Source organism: Capricornis sumatraensis, chromosome 13 (genome assembly GCF_032405125.1).
Source record: "Capricornis sumatraensis isolate serow.1 chromosome 13, serow.2, whole genome shotgun sequence".
In the NCBI taxonomy this organism is placed as follows: Eukaryota; Metazoa; Chordata; class Mammalia; order Artiodactyla; family Bovidae; genus Capricornis; species Capricornis sumatraensis.
Window position 1 is genome coordinate 10,344,980 of NC_091081.1, and position 8,999 is coordinate 10,353,978.

At 41.6% G+C, this 8,999-nt stretch overlaps 1 pseudogene; it reads left to right on the forward strand.

The window, feature by feature from the left end:
* The first annotated feature begins 3,994 nt into the window (after window positions 1–3,994).
* Window positions 3,995–4,606, forward strand: LOC138089824 (large ribosomal subunit protein uL30 pseudogene; annotated as a pseudogene).
* The last annotated feature ends 4,393 nt before the right edge of the window (window positions 4,607–8,999 follow it).

The window sequence follows — 8,999 nt, forward strand, 5'->3', positions numbered from 1 at the left end:
TCAGAGGAAGCACTCAAGGATCCCCTCTACCTTCTAAAAACACACCCATACTGACTATCCTGGCATTTATGAATTTGGCCCCAACATACATTTTCAACCTTGTATTTCTCTGCAACATGAAGTTTTCACACCAGCAAGCAGATTTAGTCAGTCTCTAGAGCTCTCCTCCCATGCAGAATGCCAGTTTTGAAGGTCCAAGTGATATTTCCATTCTCCATATCCTAGCCCACATTGACTTCTCACCCATTGAACTTCTACAGTCTTTATTGACTGTATCTTGAGACCCTCATGCCATCAGTTCTTAGTGTCCAGACCTGACGCAAAAGGCCCCCAGCACTCATAAATGACCTCAATGCCTAAGAACTGAAACAAGGAAAAATCCCAGTGAATGGGATTGACTGCCATTTGAACACATGATTTAGGATTTTATAAATATATGCAAATCTGGGAGGCAGATTTAGTAAAGAGTCAAGTCAATGAAGGTGTATAAAAGAGAATTCTGGAAGCAAGACTCAAGCTGACAAAAAATAATGTTCCAGACAATGTGCTCTATATGTTGATGTGGGTCTGTGGTCATGTTTTCCAGGTTCAAATCCTGGATCTATTGCTTGGCAGTTTTATTGCCACTGCTGAGACCACTACTGGTTAAAATGACTGACTGTCCTTGCTCAGGATGTTATCATAAGCAAACCTTCTAATTATAGAACTTGGTTTCACACATAGGTCTTCCTACCAAGACAAACTTTACTAGCATGAACAATGGTTCCCATTGTAAATTTCTAAATCAGAATTCAGGTTCAACATACATCAGTCTCTTGTGAACCTATTAATAGCTATTAAGTCAGTCACTTAGCCTAAGTCCGAAAAAAACGTAAATCAGGTGAAGGAGCTTAAGCAATTTGCTGTACTGCTCTGACCAATGATAATAACTTTGTTCGATTTGCATCCAAGTTGTTTAGGCTGGTTGTCTGTAATGATCAAAGGCACCAGATTATTGCTCAAATTTTAACTGGAATTTGCACAGATAGCCTCCTGGTGCACCTGGCATTGTCCCTGGAAGTGCTGGGCAGCGGCTCCACGGAAAACAATAACAGCTGCAAAGCTTAAATCATTTTATGTTTTAGTAAGATGACAACAACACGATACGCAAGCAGCAGGCGGGAGATTCCTTTTGCACAGTGCTTATTGAAAAGGCAGAATAGCAAAGAACCGTGCAATACAGTTGTGCGCTTTAAAGAGTGGAGATAGAAGCCTCAGAAGAACTTGGTGATTCCCAGTTTCACAGCATTGCCAAGAGTACGCTACCTTAGCACATACCTTGAATCCCCTAAATCTTGTGCCTAAATGGAATGGAAGAGAATTAAGAAGCACTTTAGTCTGACGATGGTTCCCTTCCCATTAACAGTCATGTTAATTGATGTGCTTCCCATTAACAGTCATGTTAATTAATGTGCCTATGAATACATCTTGATGGAACCCCTCTATTCCTTTCACTGAAATTCTCTCTTTGGTAAATGATGATAGAATCACAGAAAATCCCCAAACAAAACACATGTACCTAGCAAAAAAAAAAAAAAAATCTCAGGAAGAGGGAACCATGCCATGGTTATTTACATAATTCTCCTTACACTATAAGTAGTATGCCTCTGCAAATTAGTCTAACCAATCCTGAAATCAAACTCATAAAAACTCAGTCTTTAGATGGGAGGCTACTCAATTCAGAAACCTCTCAGATTTCTAGAAATTCAGAGACAGTAGAGGTTAACAAATGTGACAAGCTCTGTGTCTGACCTTTAAATGGTTTTGATGAAGAAAAGGGCACTTGACTTGAGTAGGAGAAAGAAGTGTTCACTTTCATCAAGATATTTGGCAAGCTCTGGGCAAGCTCCTGTCAGAGGGCCTCCACTCCTGGATTTAAAAGCAAAGGTTTCTGTTTAAATCCAAAAACGCCAGGCCACAGTGATACCTCTGCACAAATCAGCTAGATCCTTCCAAAAACCGCATCTAAAACTCTCTGAACAAACAGACTGCTTAAAAATCACCAATGGATTCCCATGATCAGGATTCTAACATGGAATCCTAACACTTTCTTAGTGAGGTCTTTCTTCCTTTGACCTTTTGACTCTCCCCTCTTTTTTAAAAAGCTTTCCTTAATAACATTTTTCCAATTATAAGGACTTTCCTGGTGGCTCAGATAGTAAAGAATCTGCCTGCAATGTGGGAGACCTGGGATCAATCCCTGGGTCGGGAGAGAAGGGACTGGCTACCCACTCCAGTATTCTTGCCTGGAGAATCCCATGGAAAGAGGAGCCTGGTGGGCTATAGGCCATGGGGTCACAGAGAGTGATTATCACTTTCACTTTCCAATTATAAAAGTAGTATGTGGTTATTACGTGTGCATGCTCAATCACTCAGTTATGTCCGACTCTGCAACCACAAGGACTGTGGGCCACCAGGCTCCTCTATCTTTGGGATTTTGTTGGCAAGAATACAGGAATGGGTTGCCATTTCCCTCTCCAGAGGATCTTCCTGAGCCAGGGATCAAAACTCACGTCTCTTGCATTGACAGGCGGATTCTTTACCATTGAGTCACCAGGGAAGCATGTGGCTGCTATAGACACTATGATATATAAAGAAGTATAAATATTAAAATAAAAATCAACAACCAAAAATAACCATTATTATTCATGTTTCATTTTATTTTCTCACAGTTGCTTTTTACTTTGTGATTACATATTCTTCCCAGGCCCTTCTCTTTCTCCTTTTGTTCTTTTCTATATTAGACCTTTATTCTAAGTATATTTTCATGAACATTTTCACCCCCACTACTTAGGAATTCATTAGAAGAGGATCATAATAAAACCATTTTAGGCTATAATTTATTAAAGCTGCAAGAGAATAATATATATTTTTTATGTTAGCCAACATTTCCTACTGTCTTCTTATCTTTCCTCTTCTCCCATTTATGCAAGAACATCTATTGCCTGGCAATATAGTTGTTAGATCAAAATCCAGGGCGGGGGGAAGTCAACTTCATGACTTTTGAGTTTCAAACACCCCGATCTATGAGGACCTCATTACATAAGCTTATACCATAAAGTCTGAATCTAGAAAATTAGTAGGACAACCAACCTCTCTCGGTTTGCCCAAGACTATTCTGGTTTTAAAAATGAGTCTCATGGTCCTAAGAATACCTTCCAGTCCCAGGCAAATCAGACAGCTGGTCACCCTAGCAAAAGCCAGTTTTATTGCCTCTTATTTGTCTACATATTTCATAGCACTGGAGTGAAAGAGTCTTGGAAGCAAGACTCCCTGAGGCAGGACCCTGTGACTTCCCAACAGTCAAGCCCTAGAAGAGTTGATAGGATGGCAGGGGGGTTAGGGAATTTGAGAGGAGAACCTGTCTTCTCTTTGTTCATTCATCAGGACCAGAAAGCAGCCTGTGGGCCAAGAAATAGAGGGCTAAAACATTCTGATTGTTTGTACTTTTTTCCCTTGAGAAATAGGAAATGAGAAAGTTAGGAAGTATGAAGAGAACTACAGAGAAAGTGACAGCTGAGGGAAACGGGAGAGGGTGCTGAGCAGGAACAGTAACCACAGCACAGCTAGAATCCCTGATGAAGGCAGGCAACCAGGCCAGTCAACACAGCAATACAACAGCCTCCACCAGCGGCTAATGAGAAGGCCCTTGAAACGACTGGTCCTGGGTACCCCGGAGCACAGTTGAAAAACCACTCATCTAGTTGCACCCACGCATTTTACAGATAATGAGACACAGTCCCAGAGGAATGCAAACATACTCAAGATCATTCAGCAGTAGATTCAGAAATCAACATTCTAAATTCTTCATGGTCGCTCTTTCCCGGCTGGAACCATGGAGGTTGCAGAAGAGAAGAAAAAGAAGGTTCCTGCTGTGCCAGAAACCCTTAAGAAAAAGTGGAAGAATTTTGCAGAGCTTAAGATCAAGTGACTGAGAAAGAAGTTTGCCCAAAAGATGCTTCGAAAGGCAAGGAGGAAGCTTATCTATGAAAAAGCTAAGCATTCCCACAAGGAATACAGGCAGATGTACAGAACTGAAATTCGAATGGCTAGGATGGCACGAAAAGCCGGCAACTTCTATGTACCCGCGGAACCCAAATTGGCGTTTGTCATCAGGATCAGAGGTATCAACGGTGTGAGCCCAAAGGTTCGAAAGTTGCTGCAGCTCCTTCGCCTCTGGCAGATCTTCAGCGGCACCTTTGTGAAGCTCAACAGGGCATCAATTAATATGCTGAGAATTGTGGAGCCATACATTGCATGGGGGTACCCAAATCTGAAGTCTGTAAATGAATTGATCTACAAGTGTGGTTATGGCAAAATCAACAAAAAGCGAATTGCCCTGACAGACAATGCATTGATTGCTCGATCTCTTGGGAAATATGGAATCATCTGCATGGAGGATCTGACTCATGAGATCTATACCGCTGGAAAACGTTTCAAAGAAGCAAACAACTTCCTGTGGCCCTTTAAATTGTCTTCTCCACGAGGTGGAATGAAGAAAAAGCACCCATTTTGTAGAAGGTGGAGATGCTGGCAACAGGGAAGACCAGATCAACAGGCTTATTAGAAGGATGAACTAAGGTATCTACCAGGATTATTTTTGTGTTCTGGTTAATAAACAATTGAAACAAAATAAATAAATAAATAAATAAATTCTTCATGGTCATTAATTATCTGAAATAATATAACCATTCTAGGACCTATTTATGAGTATAAAGAGAAATATTTCCAAAGTGTCAGGAACTACGTAGGGTCTCGAGACTTTCAGTCAAGGTCAGTTCCATTCAGTCACTCAGTTGTGTCCGACTCTTTGCGACCCCATGGACTGCAGCATGCCAGGCCTCCCTGTCCATTACCAATTCCCGCAGTTTACTCAAACTCATGTCCATTGAGTCAGTGATGCCATCCAACCATCTCATCCTCCAGCATCCCCCTTTCCTCCTGCTTTCAAACTTTCCCAGCATCGGAGTCTTTTCAAATGAGTCAGTTCACAACAGGTAGCCAAAGTAATGGAGTGTCAGCTTCAGCATCAGTCTTTCCAATGAATATTCAGGACTGATCTCCTTTAGGATGGACTGGTTGGATCTCCTTGTAGTCCAAGGGACTCTCAAGAGTCTTCTCCAACACCAGAGTTCAAAAGCATCAATTCTTCGGCGCTCAGCTTTCTTTATGGTCCAACTCTCACATCCATACGTGACCACTGGAAAAACCACAGCTTTGACTAGACAGACCTTCGTTGGCAAAGTGATGTCTTCGCTTTTTAATAAGCTGTCTCGGTTGGTCATAACTTTTCTTCCAAGGAGCAAGCATCTTTTATTTTCATGGCTGCAGCCACTATCTGCAGTGATTTTGGAGCCCCCAAAAATAAAGTCTGCCACTATTTCCATTGTTTCCCCATCTATTTGCCATGAAGTGATGGGACCAGATGCCATGATCTTTGTTTCTGAATGTTGAGTTGTACGCAAATGTTTCACTCTCATCTTTCACTTTCATCAAGAGGCTCTTTAGTTCTTCTTCACTTTCTGCCATAAGGGTGGTGTCATCTGCATAGCTGAGGTTATTGACATTTCTCCCAGCAATCTTGATTCCAGCTTGTGCTCCATCCAGTCTGGCATTTTGCATGATGTACTCTGCATATAAGTTAAATAAGCAGGGTGACAATATACAGCCTTGCTGTACTCCTTTCCCAATTATGAACCAGTCTGTTTTTCCATGTCCAGTGCTAACTGTTGCTTCCTGACCTGCATACAGATTTCTCAGGAGACAGATCAAGTGGTCTGATATTCCCATCTCTTGAAGAATTTTCCACAGGTTTTTGTGATCCACACAGTCAAACGCTTTAGCATAATCAATAAAGCAAAAGTAGATGCTTTTCTGGAACTCTCTTGCTTTTCCCAAGATGATCCAATGATCCAATGGATGTTGGCAATTTGATCTCTGGTTCCTCTACCTTTTCTAAATTCAGCTTGAACATCTGGGAGTTCACTGTTCATGTACTGTTGAAGCCTGGCTTGGAGAATTTTGAGCATTACTTTGCAAACGTGTGAGACATTCTTTGGCATTGCCTTTCTTTGGGATTGGAATGAAAACTGACCTTTTCCAGTCCTGTGGCCACTGCTGAGTTTTCCAAATTTGCTGGCATATTGAGTGCAGCACTTTCACAGCATCATCTTTCAGGATTTGAAAGAACTCAACTGGAATTCCATCACCTCTACTAGCTTTGTTCGTAGTGATGCTTCCTAAGGCCCACTTGACTTCACATTCCAAGATGTCTGGCTCTAGGTGGGTGATCACACCCTTGTGGTTATCTGGGTCATGAAGATCTTTTTTGTATAGTTCTTCTATGTATTTTTGCCACCTCTTCTTAATATCTTCTGCTTCTGTTAGGTCCATACCGTTTCTGTCCTTTTTTGTGCCCATCTTTGCATGAAATGTTCCTTTGGTATCTCTAATTTGGTATCTCATGATGGATGCCTGCAAACAAAATGGGCTGCATTTAGAGGACAGAAGCGCTGAGCTTAGGGACTCACTGACTTTGTAGTAAGCAGAAAGAAATCTAGCCTTGCTTCTAGGGAAGACAGTACCCGATAGCTCAAGACTGCTTGCTGCAACCACAAGTCTGATATATGGGCTAGTAAAGAGTAGAAAGGGCCTTGCATTCTTGGTGTACCTGGCAAGAATGTGCAGGGACACTGGGAACTCATGACAGACTGGCCCTCCCAGTTCAGTTCAGTTCAGTTGCTCAGTCACGTCAGACTCTTTGCGACCCCATGAATCGCAGCACGCCAGGCCTCCCTGTTCACCACCATCTCCCGGAGTTCACTCAGACTCATGTCCATCGAGTCCGTGATGCCATCCAGCCATCTCATCCTCAGTCATCCCTTTCTCCTACTGCCCCCAATCCCTCCCAGCATCGGAGTCTTTTCCAATGAGTCAACTCTTCGCGTGAGGTGACCAAAGTACTGGAGTTTCAGCTTCAGCATCATTCCCTCCAAAGAAATCCCACGGTTGATCTCCTTCCCAGTAGCTATCCTTTAAACCAGAGGGAAGAACTTCCCTCATGGTCCAGTGGCTAGGACACCACGCTCCCAAAGCAGGGGGCCCAGGTCCCTGGTCAGGGAACTAGATTCCATGTGCCACAACTAAAGATTCTGTGTGCCTCAGTGAAGACTGAAGATTCTCTGTGCCACAACTAAGACTGGCACAGCCAAATAAATAGATATTAAAAAAAAAATAAACCAGATGGAGAAACAAACTGAATTAGTTATATGACATCATACTGCTCATCAGTTTTCCCAGTCCTTCAATGCTTGAGATGTGATTCCCCACATTATAGGAAATAAAATGTTTTCCAAACACTGCAGTAGTTTCTAAACACTTTATGTACTTCTGTAACCACTTATTCTATGTATCAGTGTTAAAGTATGGTTGTTACATGAGTGATATTACACGGGCACCAAACAGAACAAAAGCAAGCTACATACAAGTACCACGCCATCTCACCAGCTGCTAAAGTCTACTGAGAACCCACACTCATGCTTGACTTAGAGTACAGGAAGCTGAACACCAAGAATTTGCTGGAGTGCATAAAAAATGGACAGCATATACTGAGGGATGAGGCAAACATGTGAATATATGTTAGTGATCACAGTCCTGGTCTGTTTGATGTAATTCAATCGGAACTCAGCCCAGAAAATAGTTTTATGACTCTCCCCAAATCCAGCTATTATTCTCCCCATTTTCAAATAAATGTGAGGAAACCTGTTTGCATAGAAATGAGCTTGTTTGGGAGGCCAAGGTAAAGTATTGCTTTCAACTGAAAGGAATTTTCTAGGGAGCAGCTGTTTGAGAAAGGTCAAAGAATTCTTTCAATTAAAAGAAAAAGGAAAAATAATTTTAGAGGATGTTTTTATAGTCTTGAGGAAGTATTATGAGTGACTAAAGCTCTGGGGACAACACGGTGGCACTTAAGATGCTTCTTTTACATATTGTCAATGGAGTCTGTCTCTCCAGGAGGTAAGATATAATTGACAGTGTGAAAAATTTCCCAAAGAAATTATGTGATTTTAGCTCTCATTTGGGAGAGACACTAAGGCTCATGCATGGCTCACAGCCACTCAGTCAGCTGCTTGCAATCCCAGAAAATCTCAAGGAGAAAGTTCTTGCTTACTTTTCTCTCATCCTGTAAAGGAAAATTATTTTATAATTTGTTTCTTGGGAGTTATGCTCAACAGCATTTTCCTCATGGCCTTAGAACATCCCAATGAGAAAGGCACAAATGACTTGGCCTGGTGAGTGGAAAAAACAAGGTACAAAAATGAAGTGCTGTGAGAATTCACCAAGTTGTGTGGGAGAATGATATCTGAACCCTGATCTGCCAAGCTATGTTAATTTCAATTATCTGGACAATCATCTCCTGTCTCTACTTCATAGACCTGGAACCACTTAGTCAGTAGAGAGAGAGCTAAGAAGTAAAGTATGTCTCAAATCATCATTATACCCTTGCCACCAACCCATCATCAGTCCTAAAATTAAAAAAAAAAAAAATCAGTGACATTGGGGTGCATGTATCCTTTTGAATTTTGAATGGATAAAGAAGATGTGGTGCATATATGCAATAAAATGTTACTCAGCCATTAAAAAGAATGAAATAATGCCATCTGAGGCAACATGTGTGGACCTGGAGATTATCATACTAAGTGAAGTAAGTCGGACAGGGAAACATAAACATCATATGATAATGCTTATATGCAGAATCTTAAGAAAATATTGTTGTTTAGCCACTAAGCTGTGTCCAGCATTTTTGTGACACTATGGATGACGGTAGCCTGCCAGTCTCCTCTGTCAATGAGATTTCCCAGGCAAGAATACTGGAGTGAGTTGCCATTTACTTCCCCAGGGGATCTTCCCAACTGAAGGACTGAATTTATGTCTCCTGCAGGTAAATTCATTATCAGTGA